General features: G+C 42.4%; 1 pseudogene; it reads right to left on the reverse strand.

The window, feature by feature from the left end:
* Positions 1 to 14,909: 14,909 nt before the first annotated feature.
* On the reverse strand, positions 14,910 to 15,833 carry LOC115893271 (annotated as a pseudogene).
* Between the last annotated feature and the right edge of the window lie 299 nt (positions 15,834 to 16,132).

Raw genomic sequence — 16,132 nt, forward strand, 5'->3', positions numbered from 1 at the left:
TTCCGGTCTTGTCATTTCAGAGACCTCGCAAGAAGCTCGCCCTTGTAGTCTCCCAGCGGGCTTCTTTGCTCCCAGCGGGCTTCTTTGCTCCCAGCTTGTTTGCTGGGGGTGCCTCTTTTTCTTTCCAGGTATAGCTGTCCAGCGACACCATCACACATTCATTTCTCCAACAAACATTTTCATGGGCTCTTGCTCTATACTGGGGATGTAGTGGTAAATGAAATAGACGAGGCCCTGCCCTCGTGGAACTTATAGTCTGGTAGAGGAAAGACAATAAAATTCTCAATTGTGTAAGGAGGTAGAGATGCATGGGGAGAGGGTCAGAGTAGGGATGCGGAAGCAGCGAGTGGTCAGGAGTGTACGTGCCAAAAGGCAGGAGACCTGTGGGACGTGGGGGTAGCTGGGGCCGGAACTTGCGCCGGAGGAACCCCCTTGCCGCTGGGGCGAGAAGAGGACACTTTCCTTGCGTGAAATTCCCCGTATTGTTAAAAGGACAATTAAGGAAAGGAATGAGAGGTCACCTGGGTGAATAGGCAACTTAGATGGGCCTCCCTGTGTTCCTGTCATGCCTCCAATTCTGCGTCCAGGTGTCCAGAACACATTTTTTTTTCTACTTTTGAAACCTTCCAGTACCTCTGGCAGAGATAAACCCTCCTTGTTACCTGCATGCGGAATCTTAACTCCTCTTTGTGCTACATCTGCACCATCTGCCTTAGTGCCTTGTTTTGTGTTTTCCCTCCTCCGGGGAGAATGTAATAAACTTAGCTGAGTCCCTTCTACATACAAGGAAATAATTTATTTTCTGTTATGTGTTTGGGGGTGGGGATAAAAAAATGAACAAGAAACTAACTCCTATCATTAAGGCACAGATAGTCCTTTGAAACATTACTTAACGGGCTGTGGATGAACTTCAGGATATTGCTGATCCCCCAAAATTATACGCTAATTTAATTAATTAATTTTTTTTTGAGACAGAGTCTTGCACTGTTGCCCAGGCTGGAGTGCAATGGCATGATCTCGGCTCATCGCAATCTCTGCCTCCCCGGTTCAAGCAATTCTCCTGTCTCAGCCTCCCAAGTGGCTGGAATTACAGGTGCCTGCCACCACGCCCATTTAATTTTTTTGTATTTTTAGTAGAGATGGGGTTTCACTGTGTTGGCCAGGCTGGTCTCAAACTCCTGACATTGTGATCCTCCAGCTTCAGCCTCCCAAAGTGCTGGGATTACAGGCGTGAGCCACCGTGCCCGACCGATATGCTAACTTTTTAACATTAATGACTATTGAACTAAAATAATGTTTATAAATTGTTTAAAATATGTATACTTATAATACTAAAATGAAATTGTCATGAAAAAAGCAGTTCCCTCTTTGGAGGCAACATGCTCAACTCTTTCACAAATTCATCCTGATGTTTACCTTCATCTTCCTTCATCCCTCCCTCCCTCCCTCCCTCCCTCCCTTCCTTCCTTCCTTCCTTCCTTCCTTCCTTCCTTTTCTTTCGACAGGATTTCACTTTGTTACTTAGGCTGGAGTGCAGTGGCACGCTCTTCGCTCACTGCAGCCCCAATTTCTCCGGGCCCAAGCAGTCCTCTGGCCTCAGACCCCAACTAGCTGGGACTACAGGTGGCCACCAATATGCCCAGCTAATTTTTGTATTTTTAGTAGAGACAGGGTTTCACCATGTTGCTTAAGCTGGCTCCGAACTCCTGAACTCAAGCGATCCGCCTGCCTCAGCCTCCCAAAGTGCTGGGATTACACGCATGAGTCACTGCGCCCGGCCTACCTTCATATTTCTAAGTGAATGTTTATACCATTATTTCTTGGTTTGTTAATTTTTAGCATTATGTGTTGACTTCCTGACATGGTAAAGAAGAACTTGACTGTATCACTTCTGCTTCCCACCATATAGCTGTGTAACAACTTTTGGTTAAACCAATAATCTGCGCCCAGCTGCATTAAAATTATTATGTATGCAAATATTGTTTAGTGATGAGCCAAGAAATACACTACAATCATGACTTCTAGTTTACATGGCCCTTCATTTTTCTTAGGGTTAATTATTGCCTTTTTTCTCTCATTTGTCTGATTTTCTATAAACAGTATTTACAGTTGGCTTTTCACCTCAAATGCTCTAAGACTGTATCGAAAAGTCTAGCAATAATGTTTTCCATATACTCGGTATATAAGTTCCACTTTCTTTGGAGTTTTTGTCCCAGAGCCTGCCTTCCTCTTGTTTCAGTCTGGACTAGCTGCTCACTAGACTTGCTGTACAGTCGTCATTCTGCAATCTTCCTTCATTGCTGTTCTGGGGTGGTTTTGCCCATTTCCTGGATCCCATGTCTTCCTCTTGTTTTACTTCCTTGTTTTGCTAAAGCATCTCCTCTAGTAACTTCCTAAGAAAGGGAGATGGGGGAGATATGTTGTTAGAATCTTTGCATATTTGAAAATATCTTACTTCTATTTAACATTTGATGTGTTGTTGGGCTAGATATTCAAGTTTGAAAATAATTTTCCCTTTTTATTTCGAAGGTATACTACATTTTCTTGTACCTTCTAGGGTTGCTATTAAAAAAGTATAATTCCTATTCATATTTCTGATCCTTTGTCTGTTACATCTCCCCCATCTGTGAAAGCCTTAGGATTCTGTCTTTAACTTGTTGGTTAGAAATTTTATAATGATTTGCTTTATTGTACCACTTTCTTAATTTGTTGTACTGAGCACTGATTCAAAATAGAAATTCATAGAGCTGAGCGTGGTGGCTCATGCCTGTAATCCTAGTACTTTGGGAGGATGAGCAGGGAGGATTGAGCCCAGGAGTTTTAGGCTGCAGTGAGCTAGGATCATGACACTGCACTCTAGCCTTTACAACAGAGCGAGAACTTGTCTTAAAGAAAAAACACAAAAAACGAAAGCTTTTCATCTTGCAAAACTGAACTCTAAAGCAACCCATTGTTTGTTTTTTGTTTTTCTATTTTTGTGGAATATCTTCTTGCATTATCTTCAGCCATTTTAACTTTTTTTTGGTTTTTGTTTTTGAGACAGGGTCTTGCTCTGTTGCCCAGGCTAGAGTGCAGTGGGCAATCTCAGCCCACTGCAGCCTCGACCTCTTGGGCTCAAGCGAACCTCCCGCCTCAGCCTCCCAAGTAGCTGGGACCACAGGCTTGTGCCACCACATCTGGCTAATTTTTTGATTTTTTGTAGAGATGAGGTCTTCCTATGTTGCCCAAGACTGAACTTTCAGTTTTCTTAATTCCCAAGACCTTTTTTTCCTGCTGACTGTCTCTTTTCCATATTATTCTATCCTGGTTTTATGGACAGGCGTGTTTTCCTGTCTGTGAGGATATTATAATAGTGAATTTGTTTTTAGTTTTTCTTCTCTCTACTTTGTCTCTGTTTCCTTGGGTTCTTTTTAATGTTAATTTATTTTGGCTACTCTCATGTTAATGGCCATGTCAAACTTCTGTCTACTTTAGCGATCTATTCATATTTAAGGATGAGACAATAAAAAGCTGAGTGGAGACTCTAAGTGTTTGGGCAAGATGAGTTAACTAGCTCCTTGCTACTCAAAAAGGACCAGCAGCATTGACATCATCTGGGAGCTCATTGGAAATGGAGAACCCCAGGTTCCACTGTACCTACAGATTTAGAATCTGCATTTTAACAACATCACCAGGCAATTCAAGTGCACATTACATTTTGAGAAGCACTAGGTTGACCGTAAGTTGCATAGATGATGTGCCAGATGTCGAATGTCGATATTGGGAGGTCTTCTCTCCAGGGAAGAATCCTCCAGTTGCGTTTGGAAAGTGGCTGTTCTTAAATAGCCGGAAATTTGCTGCATTTAGTCTTGAAGATAGAGGCTCGAGGTAATTTTGGGGTTGGAGTGGCTGTCTGGCCATTCTCCAATTAGTCCTCCACATCCACTCTTCATCCTTTTTCACCCTTCTATCAACTGGACTCCCTTACACCTTGGTGTTTGGTTGGCCAATAAGGAGCCCCAGCAGGAGGAGGGGGAACAGAAGTAGTAGTGGTAGGAGGAGGAGGCAAAAGAGTAGTATCAGGCTCTTTAATCTTGGGCTTCCTTCATCTTTTGAGGTCGCTTCAGGCTGGCTTTGTTCTTCAACCAAATGTCACTGCTTCTTTCAAGGTGGCCACCTCAGCACAACTCTTCCCTTCATTCCAGGTCCTGATCCCTCTCCTCAACCTTCTGGGCTTAGGGATAGTGTTAGCTTGGCTGCTATTAGTCCTGGGTTACTGTATTCTCTCTTGTGGCTCCCCTACATCCACACTTTTGTAAAAAATCCTTCTTAAATACGTTCTCCTCAAATTATCCTATCTTGAGGGTGCCATCTCTTTCCAATGGGATAAAGACTAATGTGGTGGGGTGGGGGAAGAGTGATGTCATGGAAGATGGCGGAGTAGAATTGATCCCTTCACCGGAACCACTATTGAGCTGGCAAGAACTGTCAGAACCAACTATTTGGAGCTCTGGATTCTAGTGGAGCACTTGCAGCATTGAAGGAAGTACTTGATGAAGAAAGAGGCTGGTGAATTTTGGTGAATACTTCCCAGCAGCATCCAGTTGTAGAGATGGCAATCTGTATCCCTGATGTGCTTGGCGATGTGAGGGTGGGCTATAGGGACCTTGTTCTCCAAAAATCAGGCTTGTGTGTTTTGATATACCTTATAGTTTGCTAAGGGGGCCACCTCAGAGGTTGGCCATTGTTTCAACCTCCATGGGCTGAGCTGAAATGGTTTTCTTATTGGTGGAGGGGATTTAAAAAGCTATGTTTTTTTCTTTTCTTTTCTTTTTTCTTTTTTTTTTTAAGATAAGGTCTTGGCCAGGCGCAGTGGCTCACACTGCTGAGCCACATGGCTGAGGTGAGCAGATTGCTTGATGTCAGGAGTTTGAGACCAGCCTGGTCAACATGGTGAAACCCTGTCTCTACTAAAAATGAAAAAAGTTAGCTGGGTTTGGTTATGCACCTGTAATCCCAGCTACTCGGGAAGCTGAGGCTAGGGGAATTGCTTGAACCTGGGAGGTGGAGGCTGCAGTGAGCCAAGATCATGCCACTGCACTCCAGCCTGGGTGACAGAGCGAGACTCCTATCTCAAAAAAAAAAAAAAAAAAAAAAAAAAAATGAGGTCTTGCTATGTTACTCAGGCTAGGCTCAAACTCCTGGGCTCAAGCAATCCTCCTGCCTCAGCCTCCTGAGTGATGGAGGGGATTAAAAGAGAAAAAACAGCCCTTTTCTTTTTTGGATCCAGGAATTGAAGGAAATCTCTGTTAGGTCACTGGTTGACTGCAGAAGTAATAAGAGTCTTTAGTGACTACACATGCCAAGGAATATAGTCTTTGCAACATAGTTTTTTTTTTTTTTTTTTTGAGATGGAGTCTCGCTCTGCCACCCAGGCTGGAGTGCAGTGGCCGGATCTCAGCTCACTGCAAGCTCCGCCTCCCGGGTTTATGCCATTCTCCTGCCTCAGCCTCCCGAGTAGCTGGGACTACAGGCGCCCGCCACCTCGCCCGGCTAGTTTTTTGTATCTTTTTAGTAGAGGTGGGGTTTCACCGTGTTAGCCTGGATGGTCTCGATCTCCTGACCTCGTGATCTGTCCGTCTCGGCCTCCCAAAGTGCTGGGATTACAGGCTTGAGCCACTGCACCCGGCCACAACATAGTTTGGAAAAGGCACGAAATAGATAGATGACTGTAGCTTTCTTCAAGCAACAATAATCCTTGAAACTGAGACAGAAGAGAAAATCTAATTTCAAGGGTTACAATTTTAATATTCAAAATTTCCAATTCTCATCACAAAATTATAAAGTATGCAACATAAAATGAAAGTATGGCTCATTCACAGTAAAAGGAATATAGAAAAAAAGTTGATAGAAACTATCTGTGAAGAGCCCAGACATTGGACTTATATAAAAAGACTTAACTGTCTTAAATATGCTGAAGGAAAAAAGAAAAGAGCTCATGGAAACCATGAAGAATAGCTAAGGAAAATCAGGAGAATGATGTATATACATGCATAGAATATCATAAAGAGATAGAAATAATAAAAAGGAACCAAATAAAAATTTTGGAACTGAGAAGTACAAAAGCTGAAGTACAAAAATTACTAGAGGGGGTCAACAGCACATTTGAGCAGGCAGAAGAATCAGTGAAATTGAAGATAGGGCAGTTAAAATTACCCACTTTGAGGAACAAAAAGAAAACAATTGAACAGAGCCTATTGGACATGTGGGACACAAATTAAGCATATCAAAACACATGTTATAGGAGTTACAGAAAGAGAAGAGAGAGAGAAAGGGGAAGGAAAAATATTTAAACGGGGAAGGAAAAATATTTAAACACATAATGGCCCCAAAGTTCCCAGATGTGGTAAAACATGTGAATCAACACATCTAATGAGCTTGATAAACTTAAAGCAGGATAAACTCAGAGATTCACACTGAGACACATTATAGTCAACTGTTGAAAGCCGAAAATAAGAGAAATTCTTTAAAGTAAAAGAGAGAAGTGACTCATGATTTACATGGATCCTGCATAAGAACAACAGCTAATTTTTCATCAGAAACCATGAAGGCAGTGTAATGGTGATATCTTGAAAGTGCTGAAAGAAAAAAACCTGTCAACCAGGAATATTATAGCCCGTCAAATGTTCTTTCAAAACATGAAGGAGCCAGGCATAGTGGCTCACGCCTGTAATTCCAGCACTTTGGGAGGCTGAGATGAGTGGATCAACTGAGGTCAGGAGTTTGAGACCAGCCTGGCCAACATGATGAAATCCCGTCTCTACTAAAAATACAAAAATTAGCCAGCTGTGGTGGCATGTGCCTGTAATCCCAGCTACTCAGGAGACTGAGACAGGAGAATCGCTTGAACCTGGGAGGTGGAGGTTGCAGTGAGCTGAGATTGGGCCACTGAACTCCAGCCTGGGTGAGAGAGAGAAACTCCATCTCAAAAAAAAAAAAAAAAAAAAAAAAAAAAAAAGGCAACCAAATACCACATGTTCTTACTTGTAAGTGGGAGCTAAACATTGAGTATATATGGACACAAAGTAGGGAACAAGAGACACTGGGGCCTACTTGAGGGTGAAGGGTGGGAGGAGGGTGAGGATCAAAAAAACTGCCTATTGAGTATTATGCTTATTACATGGATAATGAAACAATTTCTACACCAAACCCCCATGACATGCAATTTACAACAATTTATGTAACAAGCTTGCACATGTACCCCTGAACCTAAATTAAAAGTAAAAAAAAAAAAAGAAAGAAAACAAATAGCATGATGGTAGAGGTAAGTTCTTTATTATCAATAATCATTAAAAATGTAAATAGATTAAACTCTTTTTTTTTTTTTTTGAGACGGAGTCTCGCTCTGTCGCCTGGGCTGGAGTGCAGTGGCCGGTTCTCAGATCACTGCAAGCTCCGCCTCCCGGGTTTATGCCATTCTCCTGCCTCAGCCTCCGAGTAGCTGGGACTACAGGCGCCCACCACCTCCCCTGGCTAGTTTTTTGTATTTTTTAGTAGAGACGGGGTTTCACCGTGTTAGCCAGGATGGTCTCGATCTCCTGACCTCGTGATCCACCCGTCTCGGCCTCCCAAAGTGCTGGGATTACAGGATTGAGCCACCGCGCCTGGCCATTAAACTCTTAATTAAAAGACAGAGATTGGCAAAATGAATTTTTTTTTTTTGAGACAGAGTCTTGCTCTGTCACCCAGGCTGAGGTGCAGTGGTGCGATCTTGGCTCCCTGCAACCTCTGCCTCCTGCTATATTTTTTGTATTTTTAGTAGAGGTGGGGTTTTACCATGTTGGCCAGGCTGGTCTCAAACTCCTGACCTCAAGTGATCCGCCTGCCTCAGCCTCCTAAAGTGCTGGGATTATAGGCGTGAGCCACTGTGCCTGGCCAGCAAAATGAATTTTTTAAAAATGATCAAACTATATGCTTTTACTAGAGACTAACTTAAGGTCCAAAGATGCAAATAGGTTGAAAATAAAAGAATGAAAAAATATATTCTGGGGCTGGGCACAGTGGCTTATACCTGTAATCTCAGTACTTTGTCTTTTGTTTTTTTTTGAGACAGAGTCTTGCTCTGTTGCCCAGGCTGGAGTGAAGTGGTATGATCTCAGCTCACTGCAACCTCCGCCTCTGGGGTTCAAGCGATTCTCTTGCCTCAGCCCCCCAAGTAGCTGGGACTGCAGGTGGGTGCCACCACACCCCAGCTAATTTTTTTTTTGTATTTTAAGTAGAGATGGGGTTTCACCACGTTGGCCAGGCTGGTCTCGAACTCCTGACCTCAAGTGATACACCCACCTCAGCCTCCCAAAGTGCTGTTATTACAGGCGTGAGCTACCATGCCTGGCCAATCCCAGCACTTTGGAAGGCCAAGCCAGGAAGATCACCTGAGCCAGGAGTTTGAGACCAGCCTAGGTAACATGGCAATACCCTGTCTCTACTAAAAAAAAAAAAAAAAAAAAAAAAGGCCAGGGATGGTGGTACACACCTGTGGTTCCAGCTACTGGAGAGGTTGAGGTGGAAGGATTGCTTTAGCCCAGAAATACTATGCAGCCATGGCTGCAGTGAGCTACAGTAAACTGTGTTTGTGCCACTACATTCCAGTCTGGGTGCCAGGGTGAGACTGTGTCTTTGGAAAAAAAAAAAAAGATATTCTATGCAAATTATAACCAAAATAGAGCTGGAATGGCTATGTTAGTATCAGAAAGAATATATTTTAAGTCAAGAATTGTTATAAGAGACAAAAAATATTTATATTGATAATAGGATCAATTCATCAGGAAAATATAATAATTATAAACATAAACACATCAAACAATAGAGTCCAAAATATATAAAGCAAATATGGACAGAATTAAAGGAAAAAATAGTTCTACAACAATAGTTGGAAACTTCAATATCCTACTTTCAATAATAGATTGAACACCTAGACAGAAGATTGGCAAGGAAATAGAGGACTTGAAGAACACTGTAAACTAACTAGACTGCAGACATACAGATCACCTAACAACAGCAGAATATACTTCTCAAGTGTACATGGAGCAATCTCCAGGAAAGAACATATGCTAGGCCAGAAAATGATTCTCAATACATTAAAAAAATCAAAATCATACAAAGTATCCTTTTCAACCACAATGGAATGAAGATAGAAATAAATAGCAGAAGAAAAACTGGAAAATTCACAAAGATAGGGAAATTGAACAACACATTTTTAGCCAATTTAAAGAAGAATTAATGCCAACTCTACTCAAACTTTTCCAAAAAATGGAAGAGGAACGAACATCTTCTAACACATTCTATGAGGCCAGTATTGCTCTCATATCCAGACAAAGATGCCATGAGAGAAGCAAAATTCACGCCAATATCTCTTATGAATATAGACAGAAGGAATCCTCAACCAAATACTAGCAAACCAAATCCAATAGCACTTTAAAGAATTGGCTGGGTGTGGTGGTTTGCACCTGTAATCCCAGCACTTTGGGAGGTCGAGGCAGGAGGATCATTAGAGGTCAGGAATTTGAGACCAGCCTGGCCAACATAGTGAAACCCCATCTCTACAAAAATACAAAAATTAGCTGGTGTGATGGCATGTGCCTGTAATTCCAGCTACAGAGACTGATGCATGAGAATCACTTGAACCCGGGAGGCAGAGATTGCAGTGAGCTGAGATTGCACCATTGTGCTATACAGCCTGGGCAACCAGAATGACACCCTGTCTCAAAAAAAAAAAAAAAAAAGTATATATATATATGTGTGTGTATATATATATGTGTGTGTGTGTGTGTGTGTGTATATGTGTGTGTGTATATGTATATAAAGAATCACGTACCACGTCTAAGTGGAATTTATCCCAGAAACCAAGAGTGATTCAACACAAGGAAATCAATCAATGTGATATACCACAATAGCAAAATGACAGGAAAAACATGATCATCTCAATAGATGCAGAAAAAGCATTTGATAAAATTCAGCACCTTTTCATGATAAAAACTCAGAACACTAGAAATAGTGGGTGCTGTGATTTGAATGTGTGTATTCCTCCAAAATTCATGTGTTGAAACTCAACCCCAGTGCAATAGAATTAAGATGTGGGGCCTGAAGGAGGTTATTAGTGCCCTCATAAAAGGGCTTGAGAGAACTAACTGGGCTCCCCTTTCCCCTTCAGTCTCTTCTGCTATGTGAGGACACCATGTTGATCTCCTTTTGCCCTTCTACCTTTTCCTGCTTACTGTGAGGATGCCTCAAGAAAATGCTGTCTATGGAACAGGCCCTCACCAAACACCAAATCTTCTGGCATTTTGGTCTTGGATATCCAAGCCTCCAGAACTGTGAGAAGTAAATTTCTTTCTTCTTTTTGGTGGCAAGGAGACAGGGTCTCACTCTGTTGCCCAGGGTGGAGTGCAGTGGCAAGATTCTGGTTCACTGCAGCCTCAAACTCCTTGGCTCGATCAGTCCTCCCACTTCAGCTTCCCAAGTAGCTGGGACTATAGGTGCCTGCCATCATGCCTAGCTAATTTTTAAATGTTTAACAGAGATAAGTCCTCGCTATGTTACCTGAGCTGGTCTTGAACTCCTGGCCTCAAACAGTCTTCCCACTTCGGCCTCCCAAACTGTTGGTATTACAGGGATGAGCCATTGTGCCTGGCAGAAATACATTTCTATTATTTGTAAATTAATCACTCTAAGGTATTTTGTGATAGCAGCAGAATGGGTTAAGATAAAAGGGAACTTCCTTTACATGATAGAGGACATTTATGAAAAAAACCCACAACACATTATTCTCAATGGTAAAGACTAAAAGCTTAAAGTTTCTAGAATCAGGAACAAGACAAAGATGTCTGTTGTCATCTGTGGTATTCAACATTATACTGGAAGTCCTAGACAGAGCAATTAGGCAAGAAAAATAAATAAAAGGCCTCCAAATAGCAAAATAAGAAGTAAAACCACCACGATTTTTAGAGGACATGGCTCTCTTTATAGAAAATCCCATAGAACCTCAGAAACCTACTACAGCTGGTAAAGGAATTCAGCAAAGTTGCTGCAAGGCCAACACACAAACATCAGTTCTATTTCTTTAGGCTAGCAGCGAACAATCTGAAAAGGAAATTAAGAAAACAATTCAATTTACAGTAGCATCTGAGAGAATAAATTACCTTGGAATAAATGTAACTGAGGAGGTGAAAGACTTGTACGCCAAAAACTAAAAACATTGATGGAAGAAACTAAGGAAGACCTAAATGAATGGAAAGACATCCCATGTTCATGTGTTGGGAGTGTTAATATGGTTAAGATGGCAGTATTCCCCAAACCAATCTACAGATTCAGTGTAATCCCTATCAAAATTCCAATGGTCCTTTTTTTTGGAGAAATTGAAACTTATCCTCAAGTTCCTATAAAACTGCAGGGACCGGCTAGGTGCAGTGGCTCATGCCCGTAATCCCAGCACTTTGGTAGACTGAGGTGGGCTGATCACGAGGTCAGGAGATCAAGACCATCCTGGCCAATGTGGTGAAACCCTGTCTCTACTAAAAATACAAAAATTAGTCAGGCATGGCGGTGCACACCTGTAGTCCCAGCTACTTGGGAGGCTGAGGCAGGAGAATTGCTTGAACCTGGGAATCAGAGGCTGCAGTGAGCTGAGATCACACCACTGCACTCCAGCTTGGGCAACAGAGCAAGACTCCGTCTCAAAAAGAAAAAAAAAAAAAAAACTAAAAAACAAAACCCAAAAAACTGCAGGGACCTCTAAATAGCCAAAACAATATTAAAAAAGAAAAAGAAAATGGAAAGACTCACACTTCCTGATTTCCAAACTTACCAGGAAGGTACCTGATTTCCAAATTTCCCAGGAAGGCGTTTTTTTATTTTTTTGAGATGGAGTCTGGCTCTACTGTCCAGGCTGCCCAGGAAGGTGTTTTTGAGACTGGGCCTAACTCTCACCTAGGCTGGAGTGCAGTGGCACAATCTTGGCTCACTGTAGCCCCTGGGCCCTGAACTCAAGTGATTTTCCCATCTCAGCCTCCCAAGTAGCTGGGACTACAGGTGCACACTGCCACATTTGGCTAACTAAAAAAAAAAAAATTTTTTTTTTTTTTTTTTTGGAGACTTGAGGTCTCACTATATTGTCCCAGGCTGAAGTGTGGTACTTGTATAAAGACAGACACATGTAGACCAATAAAATAGAATTGAGAGTTTAGCAATAAAACCAAACGTCTATGGTCAATTGATTTTTGACCACGGTACCATTTAATGGGAGGAAAGAAGAGTCTCTTTAACAGATTGTGGTGGGACAACTGGGATAACCACATGCAAAAGAAAACATGAATTCATACCCTTGCCTCATTCCACATGCAAAAACTAATTCAAACTGGATCAACAACATAAATGTAAACGATAAAACTATTAGAAGAAAACATGAGGTAAATCTTCATGACCTCAGATTTGGCATTCAAATCTTGAGCAACAGAGAAAGAAAAAGATAACTTGTTCTTTCTTTCTTTTTTTTTTCTTCTTGAGACAGAGTCTCACTCTGTTGCCCAGGCTGGAGTGCAGTGGTGCTATCTCGGCTCACCGACACCTCTGCCTCCCGAGTTCAAGTGATTCTCCTGCCTCAGTCTCCCGAGTAGCTGGGACTACAGGTGTGTACCACCATGCCATCCTAATTTTTGTATTTTTAGTAGAGACAGGGTTTTGCCATGTTGGCCAGGCTGGTCACGAACTCCTGACCTCAGGTGATCCACCTGCCTCAGCCAAAGTGTTGGGATTACAGGCGTGAGCCACCGTGCCCAGTCAAATTGTTCTTTCTTAAAATTAAAAACTTGTGATAGACTTGTACCAACTGTTCCTCCAAATGTGATACGACTCAGCCAAGAACTGCCATTAAGTACATTAAGCTGAAAGTCTGAACCTATGTAATACAATAGGTTGTGCTATTTACAGAAAATGAGTGATTAAAAAAATTTTTTTTTAATTAATAGAGATGGGTTCTCACTATGTTGCCCAGGCTGGTCTTGAACTCCTAGGCTTAAGTGATCCTCCCACTTCAGCCTCCCAAAGTGCTGGGATTACAGGTGTGATCCACTGTGCCCAGCCTGTTGTTTAAATTTTAAGTGGTTTAATGGGCCTCCCAAGGAGTTACCTGCTTTGGAAAATCACATATGTTGAACCTCTCATTTTGGCATAAAAAGAGATGCAGCTGGGTGCGGTGGCTCACGCCTGTAATCCCAGCACTTTGGGAGGCTGAGGTGGGTGAATCACGAGATCAGGAGATAGAGACCATCCTGACTAAAAATACAAAAAGTTAGCTGGGCGTGGTGGCATGCGCCTGTAGTCCCAGTTACTCGTGAGGCTGAGGCAGGAGAATTGCTTGAACCTGGGAGGTGGAGGTGCAGTGAGCCTAGATCAGGCCATTGCACTCCAGCCTGGGTAACAGAGTGAGATTCTGTCTCAAAAAAAAAAAAAAAAAAAGAGATACATCACTTTTATCAGTAGACAATTTCTCCTCATCTCTACTGAAAAAACGTTGAGTTGAAGAAATGTGAAATTATTAACTTGCCTGGGGTGCTCTCGTGGCTTGGTCCAGTTAAGATAGGAGGAGCAAATGTGACAGTGGAGATTAAGGCGATATTTTAAAAAATTTATTTATTTATTTATTATTTATTTATTTATTTATTTATTTTTGAGACAGGGTCTTGTCACTCAGGCTGGAGTGTAGTGGCGCAATCATAGCTCACTGCAGGCTTGATCTCTCAGGCTCGAGCAATCCTCCAGCCTCAGCCTGCCTAGTAGCTGGGACCACAGGTCCACACCACCATGCCTGACTAATTTTTTTGATTTTTAATACAAACAGGGTCTCGCCATGTTGCCCAGGCTGATCTCAAACTCCTGGGCTCAAGCAGTCCTCCCGCCTCAGCCTCTCAAAGTGCTGGGATTATAGGTGTGAGCCACTGTGCCAGGCCAAAAGATATTCTATTTGGATAGGAAGTGATGGCAGTTTACTCTGGGTGGAGTAGTGGAGATGGAGAAAAGTGGAGTTTTTGAGAATTATTTCAGTGAAAAAATCAAAAAGTTCTGGTGATGGACAGGTGCTCCACTAGTTTTCTATGCTGAGTAACAAATTACCACAAACTTAGCAGCCCCAAATAACACCCATTTATTATCTTACAGTTTCCATGGGTCAGGAGTCTAGGCACAACTTAACTGGGTCCTCTGCTCAGGGACTCACCAGACTTCAGACCAAGTATTGACATGGGCTGTAATTTCATCAGAGACTCAACCAGGGAAAGGTCAATTTGCAAGCTTCCTCAGGTTGTTGGCAAATTCATCTCCTTGCAGTTGTAGCACTGAGGTCCCCGTTTTCTTTCTGGCTCTCAGAGGCCAACCACAGTTCCTTGATAAACATGATAGCTTCTTCTTTTTTTTTTTTCCTAGTAAAAGATTGTACTTACTTAGAAGCATTCAGAATGTCAACAAAACAGCTGCAACTTTTTATTTTTTGCAATTACAAAGTGGTATTCCGTTAACAGAACAATTATTTTGTATAAGCTGCATCAGAGACAACTGAAGATGAAAAAACTACCATCCCTGTATATAACTAATTTGTGCTGTGGACCAACAAGAAGTTGCTTTAAATTTCCATGCCAATTTACAACCCCCGTACTGTACCAGGCAAGGTTAGTGGCTACTGAAAATACCACCAGGAGAGGGCTATCTAAAGACACATTTGGCAGTGTGTTAGCTATACAAAATAAAAGACACTGTGCAGTTTAAAAACAAATCTTACACAGCCTTACATTTCAATTTTTTTCTTTAAAAGGAGTGAGTTTTTTGCAGGGGGAGTTAAATGCTTTATAGACAAGAAAAAAAAAAACTGTGCTAGAACCAACTTATTCATCATCTTCTTCATCTTCATCTTCTTCATCTTTTTCTTCCTCCTTATCCTCTTCATCTTCCTCCTCTTCTTTTTTCTTGCCTTTTCAGCCTTGACACCTCCCTTTTTTTGCTTCATCAGGCTTTCCTTTAGCTTGATATGCACAATATCCTTTTCATATTTTTCCTTCAGCTTCGCAGCGTTCTTTTCATAAGGGTGCTTTTCATCTGCAGCAGTGTCATTCCACATCTCTCCCGGTTTCTTTCCAACATCACCAATGGACAGGCCAGGATGTTCTCCTTTGATTTTTGGGTGATACTCAGAACAGAACAGGAAAAAGGCTGAAGGAGGCCTCTTGGGTGCATTGGGATCCTTGAACTTCTTTTTGTTTTTTTTGAGACGGAGTCTCATGCTGTCGCCCAGGCTGGAGTGCAGTGGCACTATCTCTGCTCACCGCAACCTCTGCCACCCGGGTTCTAGTGGTTCTTCTGCCTCAGCCTACTGGGTGGCTGGGATTATAGGTGCCTGCCACTGCGCCTGGCTAATTTTTGTAGTTTTAGTAGGAAGGTGGTTTCACCATCTTGGCCAGGTAGTCTTGGATTCCTGACCTCGTGATCCACCGGCCTCGGCCTCCCAAAGTGCTGGAATTACAGGCGTGAGCCACCGCGCCCGGCCTGAACTTTTTTGTCTCCCGTTTAGGAGGGATATAGGTTTTCATTTCTCTTTCATAATGGGCCTTGTCCGCCTTTGGCATATATTCAAATTTTCCTTTCTCTTTAGCAGTCATGGTCTTCCACCTCTCTGGGCACTTCTGAGAAAACTCTGAGAAGTTGACTGAAGCAGCTGGGTGCTGCTGCTTATGCTCCTTCCAACAAGTTTGCACAAAAAATGCATATGCTGACATTTTGCCTCTCGGCTTCTTAGGATCTCCTTTGCCCATGTTCAGTTATTTTTCCTCAGTGAGGCACAGAGTCGCCCAGTGCCCCTCTGGCTCTCACTTGCCCTGGCGTGGTCTCTATGGAGCTCAATGTACTGCAATGGCTGTGAGAGCGGGAGCCAGATGCAGCCTCCTCACTCTCTGCTCTGTAACATTACTCTTCAATAGCTTACTTCTTTAAAGCCAGCAAGGGAGTCTCTCTCCAGTCAGCTAAGATGGAGTATTATATAACATAATGTAATCACAGGAATGCCATCCAGTCACTATTGCCATATAACATATCCTAAACAAGATTCTAACAT

This window comes from Rhinopithecus roxellana, chromosome 14 (assembly GCF_007565055.1).
Source record: "Rhinopithecus roxellana isolate Shanxi Qingling chromosome 14, ASM756505v1, whole genome shotgun sequence".
Lineage (NCBI taxonomy): Eukaryota > Metazoa > Chordata > Mammalia > Primates > Cercopithecidae > Rhinopithecus > Rhinopithecus roxellana.